Source organism: Notolepis coatsorum (genome assembly GCF_963971535.1).
Source record: "Notolepis coatsorum genome assembly, chromosome: 1".
In the NCBI taxonomy this organism is placed as follows: domain Eukaryota; kingdom Metazoa; phylum Chordata; class Actinopteri; order Aulopiformes; family Paralepididae; genus Notolepis; species Notolepis coatsorum.
The window spans coordinates 128889594-128909689 of NC_140165.1; positions in this window are offsets into that span (position 1 = coordinate 128889594).

Consider the following 20096-nt stretch of genomic DNA (forward strand, 5'->3'; position numbering starts at 1 on the left):
ACAATTCAAAACATTATGGAAATGTACTAGTGCTATCAATTCATAAATAATGGATATATCTTTAAATACAAGGACAAACACTAACCAGCTAAATGTGTTTTAATGTGTTATGATTCTGTTAAAGAATGCCTTAATAGTGATGCAAAAGCTTGGGACCTACTTGATAATTTCTGTTACATTCCCAGCACCTGTAACATAAATTCAGATTCAGATTCAGATTACTTTATTCACCATATTGTACAGGTACAAATGGAACGTGATTTGACATTTCAGTGCATGATTATTCACAAATAGGAACAACAAAATAATAATAATGATAAATAAATAAGTGCAAAACAGGACAGAACAGTGAGACAACAATAAGACAGTAAAGTGCAGTGGTAGTGGTAGGGGACATGGATACAGTGCAGCATAGTTCAAGTCCAGAAGTCCAGCCCTAGCAGCTCGCCATAGAGGGGGGGTGGAGCAGGGGGACACCTGACTCGTTAACCAGGCGAGCCGCTGAGGGGAAGAAACTCAGGCCCCGTTTAGACGAGCGTTTTGTGAACAGAAACCGCAAAAGTCATCTTGCGGTTTCACTTTTAATTTTACGTTTAGACAAGCGTTTTGGGATGGAATTCTGCGTGCAGACGACGCTGTAACGACTCGAGACGACGGAGCCCCACTGTCACACGATTGGCGCATATGTCACATGACGTGCTGTAAAGACCCGCCCTACTCTGCCTCTGATTCGCAGACTGTGGATGGGGAATGTGATTGCACCAAAGCAGAGTCACTCACAGACAGTGGGTCCACTCACGCCGCGGGACAGATTCTTGTGTATTTAACCCTTTCACTGCCACACGACAGCCGGTTGTGTGATAGTAAAGGGTTAACCTTCTGTCGTGTGGCAGTGAAAGGGTTAAAAGTACTGCCAATGTAGCCTTCAGGTGATCTCCGTTGATATAAGTCAGACATACTTGCTTTGTTTACGTCTCGGCTACTGGCGCATACCTGCTACCTGTGACGTAAGCAGTACGCGCGACCAGAGCCGTGACAACCCTTTCGTCATCGCTTTATCAGATTTATACGTTTTAACAGTTTAGACGAGAGCGCAAAGCTTTTGCGTTTCTAGGAATTCCACCCTGGAAGGTAGTCTCACTTTTTTGCGGTTTCACCCCGTAAAAACGCTGTTTCCGTATAAACGAAAGGCACATCCGAAAAAAGATTTTAGCGGATTCACCTGCTAGCGTTTCCGTCTAAACGGGGCCTCAGTCTGTGGCGGGACTTTAGTGTCTTGGGCAGCCGTAGCCGCCTGCCGTGGGCGTCATTAGTTACATTATTAAAGCTCTGATCTCTAGGCCTAATTATAATAAAAAGGTCTACTGCACTAACAATTCAAAACATTATGGAAATGTACTAGTGCTATCAATTCATAAATAATGGATATATCTTTAAATACAAGGACAAACACTAACCAGCTAAATGTGTTTTAATGTGTTATGATGCTGTTAAAGAATGCCTTAATAGTGATGCAAAATCTTGGGACCTACTTGATAATTTCTGTTACATTCCCAGCACCTGTGTTACAGACTCTGTCCTTATATCATTATGTATGCATGTAATATTATATTGTATAGGGTATTGTATATATATATATATATATATGTGTTATGTATGTAGGCAGGTCGTATTGTTGTTCTTTTTGTCTCCCTCCTGTGTAACCTATCTATCTCTCAGGGTCAATCACCATCTCACTCCAAACAGCAATAACAGCAGCAGCAGCAGCTGAGACTCATCAGACAATTAACCTCCACATCCCTTCATATATCCCTGTGTGTGCACTGTTAGCTAGAGCTCTGTCGGTGTATGTTGGTAATTATATCTGGTGGTGTTGTGATATTGCTCTCATGTTTGGTGTGTGAGCTAGTTAATGCTCTGTTGAGCTCATGTTTGGTGTGTGAGCTAGTTAATGCTCTGTTGAGCTCATTGTTTGGTGTGTGAGCTAGTTAATGCTCTGTTGAGCTCATGTTTGGTGCATGAGCTGGTTAAAGCTCTGTTGAGCTCATGTTTGTGTGAGCGCTGGTCAATGCTCTGGTGGTTTAGCCATTTCCTATAGTATTGTACCTTTTGTGATCCTGCCTGTTGTATATTTTCTGTTTACCCATAACCTGTTTTGTGTATGTTTATTAATCGTCACCCAGCTTATGGTGATTGTTTTTCTTGTTAACCTTTTGTTTCGCACACAGGGACATTGAGGACAGAAGATACCCTGGGTCTACATTTTGCATCACGTAGGTGACCTACTGTTAAAGACACCAGCTTTATAAGTGAGCACCACCACCTGTAGTTTGGGGCGTCCGCACCTGTAAGGGGGGGTGGGCTTTTATTTCTTTTTGATATTTCATTTGGTGCTCACTGGTAAGTCCTCTGTGCTCTCTGTGTTGCTGATCTTGAATTTTGTAAAATAAATATTATTATTTTGCAAATTGTCTCATGCGTTTTAGTGTCACTGCACCCTCACCTACCCTGTCTGTGGCCTTGTGTTGCGTCTCCCCACAGGGGTACGTAACAACCTGTAATATAAATCAAGACCATCATTAGTTACATTATTAAAGCTCTAATCTCTAGGCCTAATTATAATAAAAAGGTCTACTGCACTGACAATTCAAAACATTATGGAAATGTACTAGTGCTATCAATTCATAATTAATTAATATAACTTTAAATACAAGGTGACAATTTGACCGTAGACACCATGAACCTGAAACAAACAATAATTTCACTGATCACTGCAGTGTTGAGAGCATATTTCTGTTCATCAATGGGACTTCATTTAGCTAGCTAGTAGTTAGACAATATAACACAGTGAGCTAGCTAGCTAGCTAAGTAACGTTAGGGCCCAGTCACACATTCACAAAATTATTGCGGGAGAAAATGCACCTCCCATTCTATTTTTCGCACATGTGTGGCCGGGCCCTAATTAACCATAGCTAACGTTGGCTAGCTAGCTACCCAGGTACATTAAGCATACGTTAGCTAGAGGCACTAACTAACGTTGGCTAGCTACCCAGCTACATTAAGCATGCGTTAGCTAGAGGCACTAACTAACGTTAGCTAGCTACCCAGCTACATTAAGCATACGTTAGCTAGATGCACTAACTAACGTTAGCTAGCTGCCCGGCTACATTAAGCATGCGTTAGCTAGAGGCACTGACTAACGTTAGCTAGCTACCCAGCTACATTAAGCATACGTTAGCTAGAGGCACTGACTAACGTTAGCTAGCTGCCCGGCTACATTAAGCATGCGTTAGCTAGAGGCACTGACTAACGTTAGCTAGCTACCCAGCTACATTAAGCATGCGTTAGCTAGAGGCACTGACTAACGTTAGCTAGCTACCCAGCTACATTAAGCATGCGTTAGCTAGAGGCACTGACTAACGTTAGCTAGCTACCCAGCTATAAGCATACCTTGGCACTAACTAACGTTAGCATAGCTTGTCTATATGTAAGTTTATTCACCGTGATTGGCACCGCGACAAGTGATATTTTGGCCATGGCCCATGGACTAATAGAGGAAATGTCGCCCAGTGCCCACTTGAACACCAACATAAATCAATTTGATGAACTTACTTTCAATTCGGGAGTTCTTTCTCAAAAGACGAATTTTCAGTTCTTCTCTCAGAGTCCATCACACTTTCTGGCGGTCGAATACTATTTCCGGTATACTATTTCCGGTTGGTGACTCAACTCAATTTAACTGAGTTGTCAGTTTTCAATCAACGCGAGAGAAACCAGTAAATTCAACATTCTCCATAAACAACGGAAGTTTACTTGATTAAAACATGATCACAAAAGGATTATAAATGAATTAGTTGAATGCACTAACTGTATTCGTGTAAATTCAAAGACCTGCTCTTTCCCGTTTTTTCAGTGTAGAAGTGGAGCAATCTTCCATTTACTTAGGTATGTATTTTAGGCAAATTTTCAGAAAATAGGGCTCCGGGCTTAAGAGGTTAAAAGGTGGTGATGCATGCGCATGAGCTTCTGGGTAGACTTGTCCTTTTATTTTGAGAGTGTGGACCTAGTGTCGTCTTTAATCTTTATGCTTAGCTCAGCCTCATCGTCTCCTTCACCAGGATCTTGTGTTCTAGTAAATGCAACACAGGGAGCAGTGAGGACATACACTGTTACACAATCCTCTCTTAATAAAATGTCTTTAGCCAGCGATCAGGCTTTCGAGCACGGTCTCATCCTGCCAAGTGAGAGTAACAGGTGGCCTTTGTTCTTTGGCAAAGACTCGCTTGATGGATTGAGCCTGTTCCAATATTCTAGCCTCCATCTTCTGCTTGATGGATTGAGGCTGTTCCAGTATTGTAGGCTCTATCTTCTGAACCCCATCGGCTGGGACAGTCCTTTGTGGGGAAAAATATTTGTTTTTCTTCTTTAAAAAATGCATTCCCCCCTTAGATTTACCAATGACTCATTTTAAGCCAATGGTTTATTATTGAAATAGGGGGCCAAATTCCTATATAAGCCAGATAGACTATTCGGAAATAATAATAATATTAATACTAATAATAATGATTATTATTATTATATAGCTAACCTAATTCATGACATGTGCATTCATGTGCATTTAACAATGTTTAGTTAATGTAAATGTTTAAATGGTCACGTCTTTCCTACAAATTCTACCTGGCCCATGTTCAGTGGCGGCCGGCCGATAGAGGGCGCTGGGGCACCGCCCCCCCCTGTTTGAGAGAGAAGGAGAAGAAGACATTTTGTTTTTTGATTTTAGATTTTGAACCCCTAAAAATAAAATAAACATGTTTCAAATGAATAATAATTAATATTAAAATGCACAATAACGTTTGTTTTTTCTGGATTATCCAGGGAAGAGGAAGCGATCCAGGGAAGTGGATAATCTGACTTTCCTGCAAGCTATGAGAGCATCAGATGTGGAACCGCACACATCGTGATGGGCATCTCCGGATGGCCCTTGAAGATGCTGCACGTGCAAGGGAGCAAGAAGTAGCCTTGCGGAGGGAGGAGAATGCTGAAACTAGAGCATTCAATCGAGCGTTCATTGACACGCTTAGCCGGCTTGTGCAGGGCTAGAAATTGCGACAGAATTGGTCGCATATGCGACCGAAATTGTATCTGTGCGACATCAAAATATAATTGGGAGCATTCGTGCAAGTGCAAATAATTGTTCTGGTGCGACCATATTGCGATGCTCTTATTTTGAAAATCCTGTGGAGAGTCGACTCGTATATGCTCGGCTCACAGCACAGGCATTCTCCCTGTGTGTGTGTGTGTGTGTGCGTGTGCGTTTGCAAAGACCAGATGAAGTATAGTATATTTATAGTAAATGTACTGAGGATGGACAGATAATGTTGATATTTAAACATAAAAAATACAATACATAATAAATGTATTCATGATCATCATGCAACATAAAACAATTGCAGGAACGGTTTGGGAGAGGAAGGGGTTTTAGGTTGCGTGTTGTGAGTTCCAAAAAAATTTACTTAAAGTTTAAAGCTCAATATGTCTAAACGTGGCACTTTACAGTGAACAGGAGGTCTATTTGTATTAAAAACAATAGATTGTTTTTCATTTAAATGTCTGGAAGAGCTCAAAAATAAAAATGTCAAATGATATTTCCGTTGCCTTTTGTTGAGTTGATCAAAATGTTACTGATTGTGTTAAATGGTCATATAATATCGTCTCATATCGATCGCAGACACCTGAATCGAATCGTATCGTGTCAGACTTTGTGATATCGGCAAATATTGTATCGTTGTCCAAAGAATCGATATTGTATCGTATCGTGATGAAACTGGTGATTCCCACCCCTAACTAAGTCTACACTATACTATAGTTTAAGGCTACTTTCACTGTTTTACTGCATTACTGTACTGTTATATTGTCATTTTTTTTATCAATAAAAAATGTATATTACATACCGGTATATATTGTTGGTGCTCCTTACATTTTGGTGGGTGCTCCTAAATTTTTGCTGGTGCTCCCAACTATTTGAAGTTGAGAGCACCAGTGCTACCAAGTAAAAATGTTAATTTCGAGCCCTGTTGTGGATACATTCAGTGGCCGGCGTGACCCACTTACTCCGCCCCTGGACTAGGCCTTATGTACAGTATACAGGTGCATCCCAAAACAAATTCCGTAGATATCCCTAGATACCAAGAACATGCAAATGGCCTTGTCATCTTCCATTTACTTAGGAATGTATTTTTTGGGCGGCTAAGTGGCGCAGTGGGCAAGGCGCTCGCCACTAACGCAGGGTATGCTGGGTTCGAGCCCAGCTCTCTGCGTTGCTTCCGGCTTGGCTGGTCGTTCATACTAACACAATTGGCAGTATTAGGGGTGGGAAAGCCGGTGGGTGGGGATCGGACGTTGTGGACGGCGACTCCTATAGGTCGGTTGGTGCGCCTGTACAGCAGAATCAGGAAATAACGGGGGCAGCGTGAGCCTCCCACGCGTTACTCCTCACCACTGAGAGATCGCGCTGTACAGGTGAAAAGATGCGACGGCTGCCTCCTCGTGTACCGGAGGGGACACGTGATGCAAGGCTTCGTCTAGCAACGTTCGAGACAGGGGAGGGAAGAATTGGATAATACGAAATTGGGATGGGAGACAAATTAAAAATGGGGAGAAAAAGTAGATCCAAAAAAAAGGAATGTATTTTTTGGCAGATTTTCAGAAAATAGGGCTAGGGCTTAACAGGTTAATAATGTTTTGTTTTTGGTTAGTTTCAGTTGTGTGGGTTAATTATGTTTTGTTTGCAGCTAGTGAGCCACTTCCTTGGTGGTCTTTCTTTTTATTTATTATTTTTATTTAATTGCTTGCTTTTGTGCTGCCCCATGGTGCTGTAGTGCAGGGATCGGCAATAGGCGGCCCACGGGCCGAAATGGGCCTGCCAGCAATAATTTCTGGCCCGTCAGGTTATTTTGAGAATATGAAGTTTATTTTACGCTTAGGAAATATTCACTCGTCTTGACGCCAGAGTGTCTTTTGAAGCTGTATCTATCTATTCATCATATCTATGGCTGTCACTATAGCCAATTGAAATGCTAGAAATGGTCACATGGACTGGGAGAACCAATGGAATTTCACTTTCACTTCCGCGTTTGGGATGCCGGCGAGCGAACGTTTGCAAAAACAAAACAAACGTCTTTGAATAACTTTTTTGCAACGGGGAAATATGATGAGCCAGAAGAGGAGCCTACGACCTATAAAGCTTATTTTAATAAACAGGAGTCATTCTTAAAATACGGGTTTATCGCAACAGGTAACTCTCGCAATAAGCAACCGGTGACTCTCGCTTGTTGACATGGCAACACGAGCAAGCAACTGTGTTCAAGTTGGGTGGGCATTCAACGCGAGCGGACATTTAACATGTTATTAGCATGGATTTTTGAGGACCAAAGCAGAAACAATAAGTCCAGGGCAGGGCTGCCTGCATTATGCCGGTGAGTGTTGTGTTTTAATAATAATAATACATTCGATGTATAATACACCCGCCGTGGTGCTTAAAATCAAATGCACCCTACTGATCTCGATTTATAATGCGAGCACCTGCATTAAAATCAAATGACTGATCTGTTCATGTGTAATGCACTGTGTGAGAGGCACTTTATAATAGAAAAAAGACAGTGCAAACATGTATATGTCTTTTTTTTTTTACAGTTAAAAAATTTTCACTTATCATTGGCCCGCCACACAATGGCTTGGGGAAAATTTGGCCCGTGGGCAAACCTAATTGCCGACCCCACACAGCAACCAGTGTAGCATTGTAGTTGAGAGCTTTACACTTGGTTTACTGGCCACCCTAAGCTAGTGAATGTCAGATTGTGCAGTGTGTGATTTTTAAGGTGCCGCTGAATGCCAAGCAACCTGTTTCTTGGTGCCTAACCAAAGTATATTTTGTGAACAATAAAAATATAACATTGCTTTCTGGTCATATTATTCCTCAACAGTGGGCGGCTGAGTGGTGCAGTGGGCAAGGCGCTCGCCACTAACGCAGGAGATGCTGGTATCGAGCCCAGCTCTCTGCGTTGCTACCGGCTTGGCCGGCCGTCATACTAACACAATTGGCAGTGTTAGAGGGTGGGAAAGCCGGTGGGTGGGGATTGGACGTTGTGGACAGCGACTCCTATAGGTCGGTTGGGTGACGCCGGTGTGGCGGAAACAGGAAGTATCGGGGGCAGCGTGAGCCACTGAGAGTTCAAGCTGCTGCGGTGGAAAGATGCGACAGGCTGCCTCCTCGTATACCAGAGGGGACACGTGATGCAAGGCTTATATCCTCACTACAGCCGACCAGTGGGAGGCATAGTCTAGCAACGTTCAAGACAGGGGAGGGAAGGATTGGAAATACGAAATTGGGATGGGAGAAAAAATTGAAAATTAGGAAAAAAAAGTGGATAAAAAAAAAAAAACATATTCCTCAACAGCGTTTGCACCAGTGGCAGCTGCTGAATATTTTTTTTGGTGAAGCACAAATTATTATATTATATGTTTTATTATTTAATTATTTATTATTTATTATTATTTTTTAATTATATAAAAAATAATATTTTTAAAACATCCCCCAATGTGTGTGGCAGTGGTGGCTGTGAGTTAAAAAATGTTGGGGAGGACGGGAGAGATACAAAAATGTAATAAAGAAGTACAGACACACAGTGTGGTTATGAAGACAGCAGACAGACACCATGTTAAAGACAACAGGCACTAGTAATAAATACCTTGGAGTAACTCTTGACACACACGCCTCACTTACAAACATCACAATAGAGGAGGAGGAGGAGGAGGAGGAGGAGGAGGAGGAGAGGGAGAGGAGGAGAGGGGAGGAGGAGGGGAGAGGAAAGAGGAGAGGAAGAGAGGAGGGGGAGAGGAGGAGGAGGAGAGGAGGGGAGAGGAGGAGGAGGGGAGGAGAGAGAGGGAGGAGAGAGAGGAAGAGGAGGAGGAGGGAGAGGAAGAGGAGGAGGAGAGGAGATGTTGTACAGAACGCATCACCAGATCAATCTCAGATGCACATCACTCAGCACTATAGGAACTGAACCACACACACACACACACACACACACACACACACACACACACACACACACACACACACACACACACACACACACACACACACACACACACACACACACACACAGAGGCCAGGCCACAGTGGACCAAAATAAATCGCTTGTTACCCACAGAAAGGCAGAAAGCATACCAAGGCACGCAGTAAAATACAGCCAATTAATTCATAATCAACACAGCTACTAAATATTTAAAAAAAAAGTTCACTCACCATTGACGACGTACAGGAAATAGTGTCCCTCGTAAATAGACTCCCTCCCATCTGATCACTTGTAAATTAAATCCATCCTTAGATATTTTCTGATGAAAAAGGTCTCCATTCGTCTTCCCCAGCCAGCCCACTCAGAGCGAGACCAAGTTGGCCCTTCTGACCTGGTAGTCCGATAAACTTGGTCGTGGGGGTCTATCTTGGTAGGTTTCAATGCAACTCCCGGTTCTCCCTGGCCATAGGTAAACACATGTTGCGCGAATCCTCCCCCAAACTCCTTATACTATCTCTGATTACTGGATATCACTGGTGATGACATCATCACAGTCACGCTGCGGTCCTAATGTTCAAGTCAAGAGTCAAGAGTTTTAATTGTCACGGCATACAAGTATACAATGAAATGCGGGTGGTCTTGCCCGCAACGATGTGCAATACAGTGTTACAACATATAATAGAATCCAATAAAAAAACAACATTGTGCAATAAACAGGTAACAGGTAACATGGTGTGACATCTCGGTATCTGTGCATAGTTATTTACAGAGCATATAGGACATGCTAGGTAGCTTTGGTAGTGCAATACACTGTTCCTGTTATTCTAATTTAAAGTGGCCTTTCCTTTTGGCCATAAGTGTGCACAGCATGAGTGTGTGCCCGCTCATGTTAAAGTGGCTGCTAGTGTGTGAGCGTGCACAGCGTGCGTGTCGTGTGTGTGTTCATGTGTGCTTGTGTGTGTAGGATAGATCGTATCGACGATAGATAGGATAGTTCAGTGTTCTGTGGCACTCAATGTTCATTGTTCAGGGCTCTGATGGCCTGGGGGAAGAAGCTGAGCCTAAGCCGCTCTGTCCTAGTAGCTGGGGTTCGCAGGCATCTGCCTGACCTCAGCAGCTGGAACAGGCTGTTATTGGGGTGGTGAGGGTCTTTCATTATCCTGCAGGCTCTGGATTTGCACCTCTTGTTGTATAGAACCTGCAGGGGAGGTAGTGCAATACCCGTGGTACGCTCGGCTGAGCGCACCACTCTCTGTAGGGCCTTCTTGTCTTGTGCCGTGCTGTTTCCATACCAGGCAGTGATGTTTCCGGTCAAGATGCTCTCTACAGCTCCTGAGTAGAAGGACTGGAGTATCTTCCCCGATACTCTGAACTTCCTTAACTGTCTCAGGTGGTAGAGGCGCTGTTTTGCCTTCTTTACTACTGTGTCTATGTGTGTTGACCATGTCAGATCCTCTGAGATGTGGACCCCCAGGTACTTAAAGCTGCTCACCCTGTCCACGGTAGCCCCGTTAATCATCAGTGGTGTGTGTGTCTCCTGCTGTCCTCTCCTATAATCCACGATCAGCTCCTTGGTTTTACCAATGTTCAGGAGCAGGCTGTTGTCCTGGCACCAGCGTTCCAGTACCTCAACCTCCTCCCGGTAGGCCTTCTCGTCGTTGTCCGAGATCAGCCCCACCACCACCGTGTCGTCTGCGAACTTCACTATGGAGTTGGAGCTGAACTTGGCCACACAGTCGTGTGTGTAGAGTGAGTACAGCAGGGGGCTTAGAACACAGCCCTGGGGGGACCCGATGCTCAGGGTGATGGTGTTGGAGGTCTGACCCCCCACCCTGACCGCCTGGGGTCTTTCACTCAGAAAGTCCAGTACCCAGGCGCTCAGGGCGGAGCTCAGACCCAGCTCGATCAGCTTGTCCACCAGTCTGGTGGGGACTATGGTGTTGAACGCTGAGTTGTAGTCAATGAACAACAGTCTCACATAGCCCCCCTTCTGGCGGTCAAGGTGGGAGAGGGTGCTGTGCAGTACCTGGGAGACCGCGTCGTCAGTGGGCCTGTTTGTCCTGTATGCAAATTGCATAGGGTCCATATCACTGGGGAGGGAGGCACAAATGTGGTCCTTGACCAGCCTCTCAAAACATTTCATGACCACAGAGGTGAGTGCCACCGGTCTGTAGTCATTTGGACATGTTGGGGAGGGTTTCTTCGGTACAGGGATGATGGTAGACATCTTGAAGCAGGCAGGGACCACCGACTCCGCCAGGGATTGATTAAATATGGCGGTGAACACCGGGGCAAGCTGGTTGGCACAGGACTTAAGTATGCGTCCTGTTATACCATCTGGGCCAGCAGCCTTCCTGGTGTTCACCTGCATAAATGCTCTTCTCACACTGTGTACCGTCAATGAGAGAGCATCCCCGCCCCCCCGCGGATGCCCCCCCCCTCCACAACAGCCGGCGCACCAGTGACGTCACTAGCCGTTGGGCTAGCAGTGCCACTGTTTGCACCAAACCGCGCGTAGAAGGTGTTGAGCTGGTCCGCAAAGGAAGGCGTCGTCGTCCCCCATTGAGGGGGCGCTGACTTTGTAGTCAGTTATAGCCCTCAGTCCCTGCCATAAGCCTCTTGTGTCATTCTGTGCCATTTGTGCCTCCATCTTGTCGGCATACGTCCTCTTAGCAAGTTTGACAGCCTTGCGCAGAGTGTAGACTGTTGTCTTGTACTCTTCCATGTTTCCTGACTCTCTGCCCCGGTTATAAGCAGTTGTGCGAGAGTTCAGGGCTGCTCTGATGGTACTGTCCACCCATGGTTTCTGGTTTGGGAACACCCTCGCCTTCTTTGTGGGGACGATACTATCAGCCAGTGTTGTTATGAATGACACCACAGCGTCTGTGAAATCGCTGACGTCACTGTTACTCCTCCTGAACATTCCCCAGTCGGCGTCATCTAGTGCGTCCTGAAACGTGGCCTCTGATTGGTCGTCCCATTTTTTTACCTCACGTGACACGACGGCGTCACGTGATCTCTGTTTATATGCTGGGACCAAAAAGATGGCGGCATGATCCGACGTGTTTGTTGCTCCCGCTAATGGTGGAGCCGGTACAGCCTTGTATCCGGCTCTGAACGGGGTGTAGCAGTGGTCGAGTGTATTTCCTCCCCTTGTGGAGCAGACGATGTGCTGGAAGAAAGACGGCATGACTTTCTTCAGATTCGCCTGATTGAAGTCCCCGGCTACGATCATGGCTGCGTCCGGATGCTTGATCTGGTGCGCGTTCAGATGGTCGTGTAGTTCCCCTAGCGCCCTGCCGACGTTCGCCTGGGGGTGGATGTACACTGCAGTCATGATCACTGCAGTGAATTCGCGCGGAAGATGGAACGGGCGACATGTTGGCGCAAAGTTTAATTTAGCCTACTGTGTTGTTACAGCTGTACTGTATTGTACCCATTCTGCAATCTGTTAATAACATTTTCAATCAATCAATCAATCAATCAAACAGCCGGATAACTTGATGACATCATCACAGTCATGGAGCTCTTCTCTGATTTGAGTGTCAGAACATTGAGGGCTGTCAATCATTCAATCCCCGTTTGTGAGTGGCGTACGCAAAAATGCACAGGCGGGGCTTAGATGACTCAAATAGCCTATTTTGATTGGATAATAATCAACTAAGATCAACCCGTGCAGAAAAGTTGCACTAAGTGATTGACAGCTCGCCATTACTGCAGTTATGTGATGAGCAGGCCTGATCAGAGAGCTCAGAGCTGTCACTTGGCCATTTTTGAAGAAAAAAATTATTCACTGTCATTTTTTTTACAGAGGAAAACATTTCTAATAAAATAATAATGATAATTAAAAAAAAAAAAAAAATATATATATATATATATATATATATATATATATATATATATATATATATATATATATATATATATATATATATATATATATATATATATATATATATATATGTGTAAATTAATAATAATTATGAGTGAATTTCTGCCTCAGGTGTTGTCATTGAATAACCTCCACTGGTTTGCACTAGGGCTGGGCGATATGACGATATTATATAAATATCGGGTACAGTTCATTAACGATACACTTTTTCAACGTATCGTGGATATCGTGATGTTTTGCCCAAGAGGATTGTGTCGCGTCAATCTGTCCACACGTTACTCGTTCATATCTCAGCCCGTGCTGAGATATGCCCATTCCGCGGTCTGTTAATAAAGTTTTCAATCAGACAGATGTATGGAAAGGCTTTTATTATAACATTCGTTGTAGTAAAATCATTATGCCTCATTTAGTCATCCTGTAGAGCACTGGTCTCCTACTCGACGGCCGCGGGGAGCTAACGTTAGTAGCTTTGTTGACGTTGTTCAGCACACAGGACATTCAGGAAGTCAGGAAGCTTGCCGATTGGTGCTAAGAACAGCAGGGCGGGTGCAAGCGCTGTGACGTAATTGGCAGACTCGACTGTCAATCAAAATTATTATGTTTCCGTCAGAATGAATGAGTGAAGGCTTTGTTAAAGGGTTGCAGAATGGGTACAATACAGTACAGGAGGATGAAGACCAGAAAAAGACTTTCGACTTTTTTACATAAGGGTCCTCCATTTTCAATTCATCAAAACATTTAGAGACATACATATATACAGTAGTTTCATAAAAATGCTAAAATGCTATTGATTGATTGATTGATTGATTGATTTAAAACGTTATTAACATATTGCAGAATGGGTACAGTACAGCTCAATACATACAATTGTTAAGGGGATGCAGACCAGAGAAAGACTTTAGTCTTGTTTACATCAGGGTCCCCCATTTTCAATTAATCATATTTCATATCTAAATCATATAATATCTCATTGCTAAATATATGCAATATATAATCTAATAATCTAAATCTAATATATAATATAAAAATGCTAAATGCATGGGTATTTTATTTTGTCTTTAATGTTAGCTTGCAAAATCAAATACTGTCTTGGTAAGCCTCATAATGAATTGTTTGGGGTAAAAAAGAAAAATATTGTGATGTGTATCGTGTATCGCCGAAAGGTCAGAAAATATCGTGATATCATATTTAGGCCATATCGCCCAGCCCTAGTTTGCACCCGTCGTGTGTGGCCACGGGGTGCAACAATAAGATTGGGTCTCATTCCCGAACGAAGTTACGACAAAAAATTTCGTCTTAGCCAGATTTCGGCCCATTTAAAGGAAAACTCCAACATTTTGGGAAATTAGTTTAAGATAAGATAAGATATTCCTTTATTGATCCCCTTGGGGAAATTCAGGCATCATAGCAGCATGGGGGGGAGGGGGGGGGTACAGGTAGTAAAACAACACAGTATACAGGTAGTAAAAAACAACACAGGCAGTGTAAACAATTTGATAAATATGGTCAATATAATTTACTATCTGACTAGCTGAGGAATATTCACATTATTCACAGTGTCACATAAGGTGCAGTATGCATGAGGTAGTGTTATAATTTAGTATCTACTGAGTATACATTATTCACAGTATCACGGTATCCACTGAAATATACATTATTCACAGTATCACAGTATCCACATAGGGTGCAGTAAGCCTAAGGTAGTGTAGGTTGTCCTCCTTGGGTTCCTATAAGTCCCAGGTCAATGTCTGGTAGCAGTCGCTGTCGCTGCCCCCTGCTGTGGAGCCTGGAGGCTGCTAGTCGCTGCCCACTGTTGTGGAGCCTGATGGCCGCTGGTATGAAGGACTGTCCAAGCTTATTTAACATCTTCCCTGAGTTAACCGGAGCTAACACAGAACAGGATGGTAAAGCATATATAATGACTTCCTTTCTGGGGTTTTCAAAATAAAAGTGCAACGTTTATAGCAGCGGAAAACGTTTATTTTGTACATCTAACGTTAACACGAACCTAAACTAACTTTAGGTTAGTTGTAACGTTAGTTTAGGTTCGTGTTAACGTTCGATAATGTACAAAATAAACGTTTTCCGCTGCTATAAACGTTGCACTTTTATTTTGAAAACCCCAGAAAGGAAGTCATTATATATGCTTTACCATCCTGTTCTGTGTTAGCTCCGGTTAGCTCAGAGCGTCCAGTAGTTAGTAGTATATTATCAATACCAGCCATTGGATTACTGTTTTCTAAATTGGGGAGGCTTTTAATCGTCAAGGTAAGACGATTTTAAGTCATGGTATCCATAAACTTCAATCGGTTCGGATCCTTTGAATGAATGAGAATGTCAACAATCACGACGACACGTTGAAATCACTGTCTGCGCTCAGAGAGGATTGGTTAGGCAAAAAATAGTTCCAAGTATATTTGCTGATAAAATGTAATTGTCTAATTAAATTATTTTTTATTTCTCCATGTGGTGAATACACAGGTCACAACATGTTTACATGAACGTTTTGGAGTTGTATTTGGAGTGTATTTCGTGACTGTATACAGTGTAAGGGAACGCCAGGCTCCGGATCTCCCCCACTTCCAGTGATGAAGCTCCGGATCTCCCCCACTTCCAGTGATGAAGCTAAGCTACGCTAACGGAGCGACTGTTCCCAAAGCTAAATGCACGCACAGAGACAAAAAAGGTATGTATCTTCTTGTCTAACTCCAGGGAAGATGTTAAATAAGCTAATTTCCCAAAATGTTGGAGTTTTCCTTTAAGACATACTAGGGCTGGGAGTGGGAGTCCCCAAATTTTCCTGAGATCAGATTTGATCGTGGCTGAGAGCAGATTTAAGAGTGCTGAGGAGCACTCTTAAATCTGCTCTCAGCCACGATCAAATCTCATGATTGATTGACTAATTTAAAATTTCATTATAACTTGACAGACTGTGTTCTCATAGTGATTCCTTCACGTCAACGTTACAGGCCTCCTTGGAATTAATTACTTAATCATAATTAAAATAAATATGACAATATTTGTACGATAAGAAATTACACATTTGATGTCGGAAAAATAAATAATATGGATTCATCTGATCACAGGGCAGCTGCTTAACCATATCTGAACCAGCTATTTTGGACAAATGTATAATTACTTTAATTACTCAGATATTCAAACACAATTATGCAATTATTGTGAAATGATTGAAAATAATAATTGTTTAATGCCTTCTGTGGAATTTGTATTTCTTATTTGTCACACATATGTTTTAATGATTAATTATATACATTTGAAAGAATGCAGGTCAACATGCAATGTATCCCATTGATTGGTATACAATGGGACAGACCTTTGTTTGATTGATTGATTGATTGATTGATTGATTGATTGATTGATTGAAAACTTTATTAACAGATTGCAGAATGGGTACAGTACAGTACAGCTCAATTACATAAGGGGATGCAGACCAGAGAAATAATTTTGTCTTGTTTACATCAGGGTCCCCTATTTTCAATTCATCATAACATATATGACACACACAACACAGATAGACAGTACAGCTACATCTATACATTTATGACATACCAGATTTGCAAATACAGTACTGTTTGTGATACAAAAAGAGTCCAGAAAAGAGAGTATATTTGACGTAGAAACTGTTGGAGGAGGTTGGGTAGGAGGGGTGGTAGACTTACACTGTACAAGCAAAACTGTAGAATATTGACAAAACCATACTTGGTCATTTACTGTACATTGGAGGGGGTTGATATAGCTATAAACCTGCATTCCTTCGAATATATCATTAATCAATTAAACTTATATTGAAATACACTATATAGCCTATACACCAACACTGACATGACAGTGGATAAATAAATAAGAACTCAAGCTAATCGGTGGAAATAGACTGCATTAATATTCCATAACAAGATCTTGTGTGCGCCTACGAATGAACAGTAGCCTATAGGCTTAATTATGGAATAATAAGCCATACTGCGTTCATTCATTACCCCCGCCGTAGGCTATATATATTATATTTCATTCATTCATTCATATACAGTACTGCGCGCACGTGTGTCTGTGTGTGTGTGTGTGTGTGCGCGCGCTGCGGCAGGTGTACCGCGAGCTGTATATGATGCCAATACATTAATCTAATCTAGTTTTGATGGCACGCAAGCGTGATTACGAAACGTAGCCGCATTTCTCTGAGACGCTCTCTGATTGGCACTGACTGACGCTAGGTTTCGTAATCACGCGGCTCGCAAGACTCGCAAAGCACTTCCGCCATCCATTTGCACACAGCTGCGTCACTAGTTGCCTTATAAGGAGCTCTGGAGGCGGTGTTTTGTATGCAAATGACCTGAACGGGAACACGCTTTCGAGTTTAAGACAGAATGCCATTCTCCAAGCAGATATCAGATCATATAATTTGTGCAACCTTTTCAGCCACTTAAGACATATTACCAGCACGTTCACGACTCAGAGTGAACTTGTCATTGATTATGTCTCAGTGGTTCCAAGATAAGTCTTCCAGAATATATATTTGAAAACATTTCGGGAATGAGACCCAATTGGTGGTGGAGGATTGTGGGGCAAAGAATGCAAAAGGACACTGACAATCTAGAAGTGCAACATGAATGTGTTTTAAGTCTCACATTAACCACATTAAATGCTGCTTTGTGTTTGTGTTATTAGTGTTATCTGAACACTACAAAAGTAAACAAGTAAAGTGCAAGTAAAGTAAAGTGCAATACTACATGCCTCCCATTGACCCTTTATCAAACTGGCATGACATTCACCCTCGCCCCACAGTGGGTCAATAATGGTTATAATAATAATAATAATGGTCCCCTCTCTACACCTCTCCATCATCTCCCCCCCCTCTCTACACCTCTTCATCATCTCTCCCCCCCTCTCTACACCTCTTCATCATCTCCTTCCCCCCCTCTACACCTCTTCATCATCTCCTCCCCCCCCTGTCTTTAATGAGACACTTGTGGTCTCTCCATTTGGCGCACAATAGCAGGAATGTCAACTTCAATGTTTGTGCATGCAATCTGTATCAGATGAAATAATGTTTCATCCGACAGCCTGTTTCTCTCCTTTGACTTGATGTGCTTCATGTTTGAGAAATTGCTCTCACGTATGTATGTGCTCCCAAACATACTGGCCATAGAGAGGGCAAAGTCCCTGAGGAGTGGGAAGCGGGGCTCAGGTAGCAGTTTCCAAAACGAAATTCCCCTCTCATTTCTCTTTGCTTGAAAAAAAAGGATCTGACTGTAGCTCGCACAGTTCAAACTGCAACGGTGGGGGCTGCTCTGACACCTAGCGGTGAGGGGGCCGGCAAACAGCGCTATCCGTGACTGCATGCCGTTGAAATCTTCAAACCGATCATTGAATTGCATTTGCAGTGTTTCAATGTCGCTCCTGTACTTTCCGACGGCTCAGCCATCGGATTTCTGTGTGTAGCTGCAAGTCGCCATAATCAGTGTCCATCTCTTCCAAAAAGGAGACAAACTTTATATGGTTTAGTGACCTGTTGCCTCCACGAATTAGATTGGTAACCGTGGTAACCAAATCCATAACATGGCTGTATTCAAGCTTCTTGGCACAGAGAGCCTCCTATATCAGATAAAAAAAAAAAGAAAAACGATTTAACGACTCTCGCATATAATTTGACTACACTCGACTCGCATTCAGGCACGTGCACACATAGAGGCCAAGGGGTGCCTGAGCACCTGCCTTTTTGAGCCTCATCAAAAAAGTGCCCTTTTTGAAAAAGAAAATATTTTTTATTTAATTTTTAATTTTTAATTTTTTTACCGTTACGCATATAGACTGCCCTTCCAACTGAAAAATGTCAGGATAGAATCAAAATATTAGGTAAAGAGAGAGATGCCCCATATTCCATTGCAGTTTGCACGGCCTCCTCAGCGTGCCTCTCCGCGGACCTATATATTTTATGCATAGCGTGGGTGATGATGATGATGATAGAAACCGCTGTGGCGCATACAGTTGAATGCTGGTATTACTCTCATTGAGGGACACGAAGAAGTCAAGTCCGATGGGATTTGGGAATCTCAAATACAAATCGGGATTGGAATAAAAAATGCATTTATATTAAACAATACAGAATATACAGCACAGCACTTCTTGGGGTCTGTAGGGTAAGCACTTATTCCCTCCCCCCTGAACATTTATGGAGATGTATGGGCCTTTTAAGTCAGTGATAAAAGTGTCTTTCAAGGATAAGTGAGTTCCTGCACTGATTATTATAGTTCAATATTCAATATTTGATCACCAAAAAAGCATAAAAAGGGGGCCCCCTGCCCGAAAAGGGCCCTTAAAAATCGAGCTTGCGCGCTACGCGCGCTCGGTTAATATATGCACACAAGTGTAGTGCCCTTTTCAGACCTTGAGCACCTGCCCCTCTAAAGTCCTGTGCACGTCCCTGGTCAGTGGCATTGTTCATCAAATAGTGTTGAACTTGAGTGTTACACCCTGAGTGCATAGTATAATAGACATATTACTGTAGCATGGTAGGTAGTAGTATACGGATAGTAACATAGTACATAGTAGTAAGGTCCTAGTAAAAGACAGTTATTTATATATATATATTATATTGTAGAAATCGTCAGAATAGAGAAACGCACAATTTCTATCAGTTGACAACACAAAGCCGTGTGTCATTTATTTCGCAGTAGCACAAGTGACAGCTGTCAGAACTATGCCGGGCTAGCTTCTGACAGCTCGTAGTAATCAAACATTTACCAATGAAACCCCACACAGGGCGTCTCCTCTCAGCCCAACCCAAAACCAACCTCCTTAAAGTGACAGTGCCCCATCAACACATCAAAACAATACCATGGGGAATTATGTCTCTATAGAACCCACTACAATATAAATATTATATTTATTAAGAAGGTTATTTATTTATTTATTTGCATCTCAGATATTGATTGAAGAGGTGTGTTTCTATATGGGTGACATGTCCCCATACACAGGGCATACGAGGGCATTCGCATGCAGTCACCAGCTCTCAACCCAATCCAATGCCTATATGGGAGATTTCCCACGACCTGTTAAGACGGCACTCTTACATTAAGACAGCACTCTCTTACGCCACCATCACCAAAACACCA